Raw genomic sequence first — 14,766 nt, forward strand, 5'->3', positions numbered from 1 at the left:
ACAAAGCCAAGGTACTGTGCCACGCCTCGAGAAGGGGTGGCATGTATGAACGAGCAGCTGAACAGCGTTTCCAAAATGCCTAGGAATTTTAGAATATTACACTTAGTGCCATTGCTCTGTTCTGAAACTAAAGAGGCAATGTTCAGTGTGGCCAGAGGGCATCTAGAGTTCTGGAGTGGGGAAGGGGCTGAGGGTGGGGGTGGGCATTGGGTTAGCATTATTGAGGCCATTTTGGAAACGTGTGAGACACATTTTGCAAACTAAGAAGTCCTGTAAGTATTGGGTGCCACGGTGGGCAAGTGGACATGCAGATGGTGGTGTCACTGCTGCTCGGGTGCAAGGTAGAGGCTGGGGAAGATTTCCCAGGCATCTCCCAGGAAGGGTTCTGGCCTGAGCATGCAACGGGCATCAAGATCAAGTTCTCCTTTAAATTAATTAAAAGGATTCTCTAAGGCTATTTTCAGCTTCCTGTGCGGGTCATTCTTGGTGATGCTTAGGGAACCAAATAATACTAGTGCTCAGGATCCAAGCCAAGCCTCTATACACAAAGCAGACTTCTTCCCTGTCTCTCCAGCTCTCATGCTCTCATTGTCACAGAAAACTTGTCTGGATCAATGTGGGGGAAAAGGTCAAGACATTTCAGCTCAAAACTCACCTTCCCAGAGAACTTTTCAGTTTCACTTCCAGCCAGTAGTCAAGCAGACACAGGCAGTCCATTTGCTTTTGCAGATTTTGATACAATAAACTTAAGCTTTTAAACTGGCTTTTATTCACTTGTTTATTGTTTGCAGTGCTGGGGATTGAACCTCAGGCCTCATATATAAAGGGTAAGTGCTCTATCACTCTAACACACCGTAGCTCCTAAAAGTATTTGTTTTAAAAGTATCTGAATTGACTGAAAATTGCTTTTAAAATGCCAAGTAGTTCTTTAATGGAACCATAAACTCAGAGTTGAGTGCAAGGAGGATTGGGTTTGAGTGGATTTGATGACCCACATTCATCCAAACTGCCATCAGAGTTGCTAGAGTGATAGCTCGATGGATGGAGTTGAGGGCATGTATGCATTGCATAGCAAGGCCCGCGTTTGATTCCTTTTTCCAGTCTCCAGCTAAGTGGTCCCAAGCTTCTGTATAAATTTTGCCAATAACCAACAAATACTTATTTTATTCCTCACTGGAATAGAAGGACTTGGTTTTTTTGGTTTATTTGGTTATTGTTTGTTTACTGGTTTGGGCAGTGCTCAGGGCTTACTCCTAGCTCAGTGCTCAGGCAGTAATTGGAAAACTATATATCAGGGATCCTCAAACTACAGCCCAAAGGCCACATGCAGCCAGCCAAAAGCATTTATTAGACCTATCACTTAGCAGCCAATTCATCTGAGGCCTGCAGTTGCATATGTATGAAATTTGTGCCACATTCTCTGACTCCCCTCCTTCTCTCTGTCTCTTGATGCCTCCTCTTAGTTTTGGTCAGGGGACCTCAAACTACCAGGCTTCGGGCCACTATTGTTCATGATTTTTTTATAATTATAGTCCAGCCCTCCAACAGTTTGAGGGAGAGTGAACTGGTCCCCTGTTTAAAGTGTTTTAAGACCCCTGTTATAGATGGTGCTGAGAATAGAACCAGGGTCAGTCTTGTTCCAGACAAGTACTTTAACCCCAGAATAGAAGGAATTGTTAAAGACATGTAAATCTAGTCATAGTCAACTTTCCTTAACTTCCATGCATGTGTCCATTGTTCTCCTCAGAATTAAGGCCACACCCCATCAGCCCTTTAGCTAGCTGCTGAGCTGGCTCCTCCGGTATATGTGCACCAGCTCTGCTTTTCACCTTCCCTGCATTTCTCCTGATCACCTATATTCTGGTTGTCAGTGTGTGTGTGTGTGTGTGTGTGTGTTTGTGTGTGTGTGTGTGTGTTTGTGTATAGGGGTGTAGAGGTGGGTGTCTCATGAAGTTGACTGTAAGTCACAATGCACTGCCACAGCAGTGACTGGACATTAGGAAAAAGCAGGGTATCTGCTGCCTGTCCTTGCCACATCCCTTCCTGCCTACAGAGATCTAGACAGAATGGAAACCAAGTAGGCTCTGCAGGTGAGGCCTTCCTCACAGCCACATTTTCTCTAAGGGATTTTAGCAATTCCAGATTCCACCAGACCCACCCAGGTGCTCAAAGTTGGTTCTATACTGGAACCCTGAACAAACTTAAAACTGTCAAAACTCATTGGGAACTAGAGTGATATTATAGTAGGTAGGGCATTTGCCTTGTATGCAGCCAACCCAGGTTCAATTCCTGGCACGTCATGAATGATCCCCACCCCCAGCACTGCCAGGAGTGATTCCTGAGTGCAGAGCCAGGAGCAACTCCAGAGCATTACCAGGTATGACCCCAAAACGAAAACAAAACCAAAAATATTAAAGCCTGACCCCATCTTCACGATGATTTTGATGTTGTAATAGTCGTAGTCTGGCCCTCAACTGTTGTTATTCTGTCATATTAGACATTAGGTGTTTTTTTTTTTATTTTTTTGGCCATATCCAGCTATGCTTAGGGGTTACTCCTGGCTCTGAGCTCAGAAATCACTCCTGGCAGGCTCAGGGGTTCATATGGGATGCCAGGAATCAAACCCGGGTCTGTTCCAGGTTGGCCATGTGCAAGGCAAAGGCCCTACTGCTGTGCTATCTCTCCAGCACCTGTCATTAGGCTTTTTTAAATTTTAAAAATGTGTGGGCTGGAGCATCCCTGGCAGTGCTTGGGACTTACTCCTGACTTTGTGCTTAGGGTAACTTCTGGCTGGGTTCAAGGAACTAACTATAAGTGATGCCAAGTATCAAATCCTAATTATTGGCTTTTGAGATTTATTTTTGGTGCCAGGGCCAAACCTGGCAATGTTCAGGGCTCTGTGCTCAGCAATTACTCCTGGTAGTGCTTGAAGGATCATATCTGGTGTGGAGGATGGAACCCAGGTCAACCTTGTACAAGACAAGCTAACACCAAACCTATTGTACTATCTCTGCCTTAGGACCTGTTACCTCTCATTTAAGAAAAACACGCACCAGATGTGGTTTTCTCCTTCCCTGGTGCAGTGCCTTCCTCCAAAAGAATTATTTGCCAAAAGGCCTGCTTAGCGAAGTCAATCATTTGACCCTTTGCGTGGATTATTGGTAGTAATTCCAACATGGCTGTAACATTACATTTTTCTCTTTATTTGGACACTATAGAAATCCAGCCTCAGCTTTCCTACAAAGAAATGTCAGTACCAAAAACCCGCCAAAAGTTCCCTGCTGGTTAGTTCATATAACCTGGCGCCAGCAGCTTGTTTTTCTGAGTCTAGCTCTATGATGACAAACAATTATTTCCATCCCCCCTAAAATCTATTTTCCAGTGACCAAATAAACATCACAAATATTTTTATCTCTCTCCTCCTGGTTTCTTGAAAAACCTGTTTTTCTCCTTACCCTAAAAACATTTTCTCTACTAACACCCAACAGGACTTTTCCTCACCTGAAGAACGGTCTTTTAATATGTAGATTTAAGGCCTGGTTCCCCATTGTACTGCTCTCCTGCTCTTTGTTCTCCCTGAGGACACCTTGCATACCAGAGTTTGTGATTATAAATGTCATCAGCTGAAAAGTAAATTTGTCTCTCGTCCCTTGGACGAGGGTCCCCATACAATGCATTTTGTGTGGTCTCATTTATTTCATTTTCATATTTCATATTCGTCTACTCGTGCTCCCGTTTCTCTCCCTGTGAAAGGTTCCCGGACCCCATGAAGGTTCTGCTTAGCAATGCTGGCCATCTGCAGCAGGACCCAACTTCTTAAAACTGTATGTTATACTCCCATATGAGGTCACATAATTGTGTTTGTCTGTGAAAATTTTGTCTTGTGTTTGAAAAATTGGTAACAACAAAAATTAATTTGTAATCCAACACATAATGAACCTGAAGTGTTTCTGGCAGCACTTTCTCTTGTTTCACAGGAAGACAAAGTTGGCAAGGCCCTATTCTAGGGGCCCTACCTTACTCCAGGTCTGACTGTGGTTGGCTTTAATCACATTCATGGCACTGGCCATTCACCCAAGTCCTGCTGGTGACCCCCAGATGGTGAGTGCAGGAGCCAACACACAGTCCCTGGAGCTTAGTCATACAAAAACAGGCAAGGGGAAATGGAGGAACATAGGAAGGAACATGTGAAAATTCCCCAGGACATAGAAGTGAGCATGATTTTTCTTTTCTCTGTGTCCCAGACCTTTTTATTCCTAGAGAAGAAATGTGGGGTGTTTTCTTTGTTTTTGGTCTCTTTTTTTCCCTTTTGTGAGGAACAAATAACACATAAGATTTCCTCTCCCTAGTGAATAGTTCTATTTACAGAAGGACATTAGTTGGCCAAACTCATGCAGCTGCATAACCATAACCCCAGGGGTTAAGTGTGAAGCTTCTTCATCCTCAAGAGTTTCAGATTCTTGCCTGGATTCCAGCCCATGTCCCTCTGGCCAGGCAACTACTGCTGTTTCCCATTTCTGTAGTTCTCACTGTTCCAGAATGGTACTTTGGCACCTTGTTAAAATCTTACATCCATCTAAAAGGCTTGGGGCTGCTCTCCTTCAGCACAGGGCAGGTTGGATTCCAGGGGGCTCCTCCTTTCATCATGAATAGCATTTCATCACAGAGATTTCATCACACACACATGCGGCTATAGTTTAAATAGCATGGCTATAATAGTGTTAGCATTTATAATTCTGATGCACAAAGAGATTGCACCTTCATCACCACCAAAAAGCCACCAAAAAACCCAAGACCCTCTACCTTAGGCTTTATGTCACTTCCAGTCGCCCTCTCACTCCTCTCCTCCACCAAACCCTTTCTCCCACAAGTGGGGAATTTTGGTTTAGGCACAATATGTTTGTTCCTAAACTGAAGGGAATATGGGTTTTGTCCCCAGACTTCAATCACCAAGAAAGCCATTCTATACATTTGTAAGCAGTTTTTGTGTGAACAAAAAACATTGATTTCTCAGGGGTAAGTATGGAGGCAGAGAATTGAGAGATAGCCTGCTAAGTGGAAAAAGGACAGAACAAGGCTAAAATGCAAAGTGAAGTAAATCAGTGACAAGAGTCAAACTCCCAGGCTGCCACTTTGGGAAGTATCAGTAAAGGTCAATTTAGCAGCCAGATCAGGACACAGTCTCTGTCTGAAGGGAAAGGATACCTGAGGTGCTTACTTGGTCATAGAATTTCAGTCAAGCAAGATGAAGCCGTTGCAGAAATCTTTATACAACAATTGGAATATACCTCAAATACTGTAAAGTAAACTTAAATTTTCAGAGGGTGAATTTTGTGTTATGAGCTTTGGCCACAATGTTTTAAACAGAAATGTTGATATATTCTGTTTTCTTTGGGGGAGACTGGGGTGGGACATATTCTAGTGTTCAGGGCTTAATCCTGCTCCTGGTGGTGATTAGGTCAGGGATCAAAACTGGATCAAGTGCTCTACCACTGTAGGATCCCTTTAACTCCTTGGTAAGTTCTGAATCTAAAGGGTTGTACCTTTATCAGTTATGTATTTTGCAAATACATAATTGCAAATACATAATTCAGGTTGTGGCTTGTCCTTTTCTTCTCTACAAAAATTATATATATATAAATATATATATCAAGAAACAAAACAAAACAAAAAAAGAAAAAATATATATCAACAAACACAGGTGCAATTTAAATATGATGCTGACTCTTAAATTAAAACTAATAAAATTATATTTTGAAAACTATGTGCGTGCAAGCCAAAGAGTATAGGAGTTAATGTGTTTGCCTTGTATACAAACAACCCTGGTTCATTTGCTGGTACCACATGATCTATGAACACTTCTGGATGTGGCCTGAAGACCCACAAACACTCTGGGATGCCTGAGTCATACTAGACATTGAAGGGCTTGAGCACTACTGCGTCTTTAGGCCCTGGCAGGGAACCCCTGACCTAACTGTCTGAGAATCATCAGAATAGCCCCTGGGCTCTCCCAACACCACTTAGGGGCTTCCCTCCCCAAATTTAGCTATTGTTGACACATGACATTATGTTAGTTTCAGATATATGATGTAATGCTTTAACATTTGTAATATTCACAGTCTTAAGTCCAGTTAACATTCATTATTATCCACAGTTACAAAATGTGTGCTTGTCTTTGGAACTTTTATACATTACAATGAACTCTTTCTTAGCAGCTTTCAAATATGCAACACAGTACATTAGTTACATCATGCCTATTAGTCTTTATGTCATATGTGTTTATAATGGACATTTTATACCTTTTGATTTGCTTCATTTATTTCTCCCACCCACTCACACCTATGCTAGTCATATTTATCCTTTGTGCCTATAAGCTTGGTTTTGTTTTATAGATGCATCATATAGTATTTTTCTGACTTGTTTCATATAGAATTATCAAGTTTATCCAGAGAGTCACAAATGGCAGGATTTCATTCTTTGTGGTAGCTAATTAATATTTCATTTATTTGTATGCCAAGTTTACTTTTCTTTTTGAACTTTTGGGCCACACCCAGTGGTGCTCAGGTCTTACTCTTGACTCTGTGCTCACTTCTTGGTGGGTTCAGGGGACTATATATGATGCCAATATATATATATATATATGATATATATATATATATGATATATATATGATGCCAAGGATCAAATCTAGGTCAGCTATATGCAAGGTAATTGCCTGAACCACTGTACTATCTTTCCAGCCCTCCATCAAGTTTTCTTTACTTATCGAGAAGCACTAAAGCCATTTCTATAGTATGGTTATTGCAAGGAAGTTAGCATGGAGGAGTTTATATCTTTTAACATAACACTTTACATTTTTTTGTTTCTTTAACATTATTTTATGTTTATGCCTTTAGTTTTTAAATTGTTGGACCACAACTGGTAATGCTCAGGGTTTATTCCTGATTCAGAGTTTACTCCCAAGGGACCATATGGGATGCCTGGGATGGAACCCAAGTCAGCTGCACATAAGGCAAGCGCCCTTCCAGCACTACCATCTCTACAGCCATGTCTCCTCCCTCTCAATAGTATCTCTCCACCTTTTCCTTCCTTTTGTTGTTATTACATGACAGTGGGTCACACATACTCAGGATGTTCATCAGAGGTTGCACATCTAGTTTTTATTTGTTGTTTTTAGGCCACACCCAGCAGCACTCAGGGCTTACTCCTGGCTCTACGCTCAGAAATTTCTCCTGACAGGCTCAGGGGACCATTTGGGATGCCAGGGATTGAACCTGGGTTCATCCCGGGTCGGCAGCATGTAAGCAGACTCCCTACCACTATTCTATCACTCCAGCCCATGACATTGCACATCTATTGTGGTGCTTGCACACACCTGGACTCCCACACTACTGTGGACAGAGTGTCTTAAGCATCAGTGTCACCAAATCTATGTTTAGTTAGCTCCTGTGATGAGCACTTGGCATCAAACTTATGATAGCAAAGCAGGAACTTTTGCCACTGAGCCCTCCGTGGGCCCGAGAGTGAACTTTAAAGAGCAAAAGTTCTACATTTGAGTGAAATCCGATTGATCCACTTTATTTTTTTCATGGTTTCATACCTAAGAAATTACACAAGTTTTATCCTGTATATCTTCTGTACTGGGGTGAATGGACTTGTTGGACCACACCTAGCTCCTAACTCTATGCTCAGGGCTCACCCCTGGCAGTGCTCTAGGGACCATAGGAAGTGCTGGATATAGCCCCCATGTAGGCTGTGTACAAGGCAAGTGCCTTATTCCCATACTGTCTTTCTATTTTCTTCTGCTTTGTTGTGCATTGGGGCTCCTTATACTGATTTGTGGTTGATGGATTGATCTTGGGAGCCCACCAGGGCCACTTATGACAGATTTCATGGGACATGCAGTATACAGGACATGAATCTCAGGGACTCGGACAGAGCAGGCATACACCACACCACTGAGCTATCCTCTCAGCAATCCTCCCCACTTTTAACAAATTCATTCTTTCCCCTGGAATTCTATTTTTATGAGAGAAAGTGTTCTTGCACCAGACTGTGACCTGTTCCTGAGAACGAGAATGAGCACTGTTACTGCTCATCACTGGAGCTGTCTTGAAAAAAGAGAAAACAAAGTGCAAGGGACAAACAGTCGTTTAATTGCATGTGGTTGATCTAGGTACAATCCCTGACATCACATATGGTTCTCCATGCCTCATCAGGAATGACTCCTGAGTACAGAGTCAGGAGTAAGCCCTGAGTACAGAAGAGGGTGGTCTTAAATAGAAAACAAAACACAGCAGGAAGAAAATCTGTGTTTGGTTAAAGTCTGTGAAAAATTGTGAAATCTCTCTTATCTTGATTGACTTACTTATGTTGGGCCACACCCAGTGGTGCAGAGATGGGGTGAAGGAAGTGTATAAGGTGCAGAGGACAGTTTATGCTCTACCACTGTGCCACATCCTCAGTTATCTTATGTTTTATTAATTTTTTTGAGAGAGGGTAAAGCTAAGCAGGCTACAAGCTCAACATAACCGACAGACATGTGAAGCTTGCCTTGCAAGCGAACAACCCCGGTTTGACCCTACGCATCCCACATGGTCTCTGGAACATCACCAGATGTAATTTCTGAGTGCAGAAACAAGTCTAACTCCTGAGCATTTCCAGGTGTGGACCAACCCTCAACCAAACCAAACCCCAACACTACCAGTGCACCTCTTGTGTACATCTTTGGGGGGGACTGGAGTGTAGAGAATTCACAGACAGTGAGCACTAACCCCCACTAACTAACCCCCACATCACTGCTCTCCCCCCCCACCCCCCACCCCCCGCTTCTTCCCAGGGTGGTGTCTTCAACAGGGTTGGGGAGAGCTTCTCAATCCCAGCAGAGTAGCCCTTTCTTTGTAACATTAGACTCCAACATGGCTCACCCACGCCCCAGATTGCATGGGGGCTTTAGCCATCTTTGCTGGCCAGAACCCAGCCCTTTCGTACCAAGATCATTTGCCAAGTGGTCTTCTTATCTGCAAAGGAACAATGAGGTCGCCATGCTGGATAGGTGTGTTGGCAGCCTTGGAAATAAAAATATTTATGGCCAAGTTTTCTGCTATGCAAGTAGCACTATTTTTCTTTTTTTGTTTGTTTTGTTTTGTTTTTTGGGTCACATCCAGTGGCGCTCAGTGGTTACTCCTGGCTCTGAGCTCAAAAGTCACTCCTCACAGCTCAGTAAGTCACTCCTCGCAGCTCAGTGGACCATATGGGATGCCGGATTCGAACTACCATCTGTCCTGGATGTAAGGCAAACGCTCTACTGCTGTGCTATCTCTCCAATCCCTCTTTTCTTTTTTTAAAATAAGCTCATTTATTTATGAGATGCTCAAAGGAAGGAGCCCACATACCCCACTATGGCTCCAGGCCCACCCATGGTTGGATCTGGCCTACCTCACCAGCCCACAGAGCCCCTCCACTCTGGCTACTGGTGGAGCTGTCCCAGTTTTCACTGTGGGTTCAGCAGCTTTGCTTATTCTGCTCCTCCATCATTCACACTTTCGGGTAATTCGTACTCAGTCTCCACTGCCTTGGTGGCACCTCCTTGGGAACTGTGTCTCCAGGCCCTCCACTGTGCCCAGTAGAGCCCTGCTGACTCCAATATGCACTGCTTCCTTCTGCACAGTACTTATCTGTTCTCGTCCCTGTCTTGCCCCCTACCTCACACTGGATTTCAGTCCCAGCTCTGGAACTTCTTTGCTATGTCAACTTCACCCAATTATGAACCTGTCTGAGCATTTGTACAACATAAGAAATTATACTCACAGCCCTACTTCCCTCTGTGCCTGTCCATCTATGGGTATGTTTCTGTTCCTGCCATGGCCAAACCATATAGATGTTTGTCACACTGGGAGTAACCAGGAAGGAAAGGGATTTTTTTTTCTTTCCTGAGAAACCATAAAGGAAAAAGAATTTTTTTTCTTTCCTGGGGTGGGTGCAGGGTGACAGGGTCACTGAGCAGAGGGGCTTCTGGACCTGCAAGTTCATTCATTGGACTAGACTAGAGGCATCTTCCTATTCTTCAGGAGCCTTGTCATACCCAGAATTTTCCAGAAGGGGGCAGCCTTCCTCAGCAGCTGCCTGTTCATTTCCGCAGCTTGTGAGCAGCTAGATGGGTTTCTCAAGAGCCAGAGACATGTGCTCCAGCCCTCGTTGACATAAAGCAGGGCTGCTGTCGACAGCAAATCATTTCAGTAAGATACTGTTTGTTCATGATTTACAGAAACTATTTTAAAAATAACCCAAATACATGTCACATGGCTAAAAACACATACACAACACAGAAATGAACATGGCACCTCTCCTCGCCACCCCACCTCCAGAACAGCTTTTCTCACTGGCAAGTTTGCAAGGGACGTGTTAGAGGTGGATTGGAAGCGATCTGTACTGGCAGCAACAGTAGGCCCTGCCATGAAGTAAATGTGTACTCTCTCTACTCCCTGACTTAGATAGTGCTGAAATTCTAATCTGCAACATGACTGAAGATGGGGCCTCGTGGACCTGATACAGGTTAAATAAGATGGTAAACAGTGGGACACTGGCCAGAGCCCTTAGGAGAACAGGAAGGGGGAAATATCAAGGAGGGCACCATAAGGAGGTGACTGTCAGGAGGTCAGGCACAAAACTCTCACTCTGTTGCTTTTGTCTTGTTTTGTTTCTGAACCAAACCCAGCAATGCTCAGGGCTTACACCTGACTGTGCTCAGGGATCATTCCTGGTGGGCTCAGGGGACCGTATGTGGAGCTGGGACCTAATAGAGGTTGGCTGCATGCATGGCCAGTGTCTTAACCTTTGCCTTATCTTTCTGACTTGGAAATTTCATTTGAAATCGTGCTCCCCTCTAACCTTGGCCTTCCCTATCTGCCAGTGAGGGAGGGGAGGTTGCGTGGTGCCTGCCACCACCTGTGGTAGTTTGCAACCCTGAGCTGCAGGCAGCTGGTCAGAAGCTTGTGGCCCCTAAAGTGAATTTATTCTTGTCTTGTTCAGTAAACAATTGAAGACCCCACATCTTGCTCACAGATGGCCTCCCTCTTTCCACTACATTTCCACTCCTCCCCTCCTTTGTCTGTTGAATGTGCCAGCCCAGGCCCTTTGGAGTGGGGAGCATGGGTGGATGCCAGGAGCAGGACACACACCCTCACAGAGCAGAGGGAGATGGGATGTACACTACCCCCAGGGTCAGGTTCACTTTTCTGTGGCTTGGCTAGTTAGTGAATTGGGAGGATTTGTGGCTAGCTTGGTGGGGTGGAGGGCCATGGGGACCGTGAGTGTCTGTGGGTCACAGTGCTCTTCTAGAGAGGTGGTGTTCGGCCCACACTTCCCTGCTGAGTGTCAGAGAACTGGAAGCTAGCATGCATTGCTGAGTAGCACCTGATGCAGGTGCTCTTCCATACCTTGACTCCCCCAGTCTACTGGTTGCAGGGGCAGACCAAGGTGCTAGAACTCAGTCTCTAACTCAGGACAAATCAGGGTGGGGAGTCACTATGGACATGGCCAGGTTCTTATTTCCTAGTCAGACTGATAGCAGGCTGTCCGGAGACTCTGTGACCCAGCTTCGGGCTGGAACTAATGCTGCAGTTTGGGAGTATCAAGCAAGAGCATTCATTTTGGGAAGGGTCACAGAAAGATCCGGAACAACTTCAAAGCTGGGTGTGCTGCTCACCAGCTGTGTGATCTTAACTAAGCGACTCACCCTGTCTGGTTTTTTGCTTTCATACAGGCAAAATGAGTTTAATGACAATTTTCTCATGGAACTGGGGAATGGGCAAAGCTCTCAGCCAGACTGGAGTAAACAGAGGCACAACAGTCAGAGCCTGGGGGCAGTACTAGCTCCAGACTCGGGGCTGCCCTTCTGGTCTTCGCCCGGCTGGCTGCACAAGGTGCTCCTGATGAGGAAGCCCACAGTGGACTGTGCCACTTTGTCAAAGCCCGACTGCTGGGGCCAAGCCTCTGGATCCAGAAAGCATGCAAGTACCACCCACAGGGAACCCCAGACCAGGTCCCTCCTTGTGCCCCAGATGATCCTGTGTCCCTGAGCCCCTGCATCCCTCTCCAGAGTGTGAACATCCGGGTTTTAACCTTTGACTCTGCTCCCAGGGAGGCCGGGCTCAGGCGCCCAGGGCCCAAGTGCACTGGTGGCACAGAGCAAGCCAGCTTAGTTCCAGACATACTGCAATTTTCCATCTGCAGCCTTGGAGTCTGCTGGTACTTGGTCGTGGCCGGGGAGGTCAGAAGTGCCACCAGGATGCCCTGGCCTAAGAGGCCAGGATTGAGTCTAGGATGTGCGAATTTGGGCACATGCTCACCTCACACTGAGCCCAGCGGGCCCCCAGACAGCTGCCCCGAGCCTGGCTCCAGGGGTATATCTGGGCCTACCACAACCAGGGGTCTCAAACTCAATTTACCTGCGAGCCGCAGGAGGCAAAGTCGGAGTGATCCTTGAGTGCAAAGTCAGTAGTAAGCCTTGAACATTTCGGGGTGTGACCCAAACAACTAAAACAAAACAAAGCAAAAAAAGATTCCTCCAGGGCAGGGCCACAAAATGTTGTATGGAGGGTCGCAAATGGCCCGTGGGCCGGGAGTTTGAGACCCCTGCAGGGGCTGCCCTCAGGAGGGGTGAGTAGAAAAGATGCCCTCATTGCTAAGCAGTGAAGACCCTCCCATAGCGGTGTCTGCAGACCTCTGGACCAGCCTGAGGCCTGGTGTGAGAGCATTTGGGAACTGTCCTGTGAGAGGTGGGGCCAAGGTCTCAAATTCTTTAGGTGCTGTAGGGCTAAGCTGTTAGGCCCCACACCACTGCCTCCTGGTGCCATGTCCACAAAGGAGCCGTACAGGATGCCTGGTGGGGCCTGCAGGTCTGTCTGATGCTGGCAGAGTTAAGTTCCGTCCTGTTACCTGAGCTGGAAAAGTCTCCCTTCACCAACTCTGTACATTCCAGTCCCCTACGTACAGGGTGGGATGGGGACCTTCTGTGGGTGAGCAACCTGGGTGAGGGTGGAAGTGGGCAGAGGGGCAGGATGGGAGAGTCAGGCACTCTGCCAGCCTGAATAGTGGGCACAGGGCCCCAGAGCAGCACAAGGAGCTTGCAGATGCCTCATGGGTGACAGGGTGCCTTGAAGGTAACCTCTGAGGGATGTGTCTGGGACAGAGGGAACGACCACCTGTCCTGAGGGGGATCCTGTAATGATAGCCTAGGGCTGTCATGGAGAAGGGACACCGAGGGGTGCCAGGCAAGCCCGGCCCAGCTATGAGGGGCTCTCCTGTTGAATGCAGAGTGTCTGCACCAGGCGGTGGGGTCGCCAAGGGTACTTAGATTCCAGTCCTGGGCCTAGAACCACTGGATAAATACAGTGATGGGTCAGGCCCTTTCCAAGGGTGCCAGTGGTCTGTTGTCTCAGACTTGCCACAGAGTCCTGAAGAGGCCGGAGTGTGGGGATAGTGTCAACAAAGGGGGCCTGGGTGCCAGCTCTCAGAAGGTTCCCTCGTAGCCTGGACTTTGATGGATTCTCTAAGAAGCAGAGCGCCAAGGGAGGTGCTTTCCCACCATGGAGTACAGGCACAAGAACAGATTTAAAGGCCAAGGTCCAAAATAAGTTTGCGAGTGGGGACATGGGAGAGGGTCAGTGCTGCCTAGCTTGGTCCCTCAGGGCTATCCGAGTCCCTAAGATCACACCTACCTGTCTCAGGGGTGGTGGAGAAAGTGGCATAATTCAACCTGGTTTGTGCCATGGGGAGCTCCATCGCCCCAACATCCCTGACACACAACAGCGGCCTGAGCAGCTCCTGGCTCAGAGCTCACAAAGGCTGGGCTGGCAGAATAACTTGCATGGGAGGATCTGCAGAGGCTCCAGGAAGGAGACACTGAGGCAGGAGCCCGAGTGAGCTTGACTTCTCCTGACACCCACAGCAGCACCCCAAAGAAGGGACAAAGAGCAAAGGGTCAGTGTTTTTTTCTGTACATTTGTACCGTAACTTGACAACTCTAAAGTTTCAACAATGAAGTCTGAATTCTGAAAAGGAGGCTCCAGCCCCCCATTGCTGAGAGAGGCAGGAGGGAAGTGCATATGCTGCTGGGGACCAGTCCTCAGGCCAGCTTCCTACCTGAGAACTCGGCCCAGACCATGAGCCTGTCCCTGATGCACCATCACTGGAGGATGGGTGGGCGGGTATGGTGGAAAACCTTTTCCTGGAATACCAGATGACTTGTGCCTTCAATCTGCAGTCATGCAGATCAAGCCAGATGGTAATGTGAGTTATTCTGTGTAGACAGTTTTGACCCAGGTCAACCTAGGAAGGACAGACTGCTTCGCACCCAGCCCTGCTCCATCTGCAGCAAAGGCTTGAAAGGAGAGAGCTCCTACATCCCCCAGCCCCCCAACCAGAGGGGGATGACCTATCACGCAAAGGATTTTGTGGAGACTAGAAAATTCTTTTTCCTGGAGAATGGATCCAGCGGGGCAACCTGGGTTAAATTCCGGAACCACGTGGTAATCTGTGCACTGGGTACAGCCTTGGAGAATCCTGCACAAAGAGGGTGGCTCAGATTTCTTCAAAGCCATCGCCCAAAAAAAGACAGCATCCTGTGCTCAGGCCCTAGAGCTGATCCAATGGCAGGGGTGGCTGAGAATGACAGGTAGAGCCCCAGAAACTCGTGATCATCCCCTTGCAAAGTCCCCAAATAAGGTATATGGCAAGAATATACTGCTTTTAAGTGTTTTATTT

Source organism: Suncus etruscus, chromosome 7 (genome assembly GCF_024139225.1).
Source record: "Suncus etruscus isolate mSunEtr1 chromosome 7, mSunEtr1.pri.cur, whole genome shotgun sequence".
NCBI lineage: Eukaryota > Metazoa > Chordata > Mammalia > Eulipotyphla > Soricidae > Suncus > Suncus etruscus.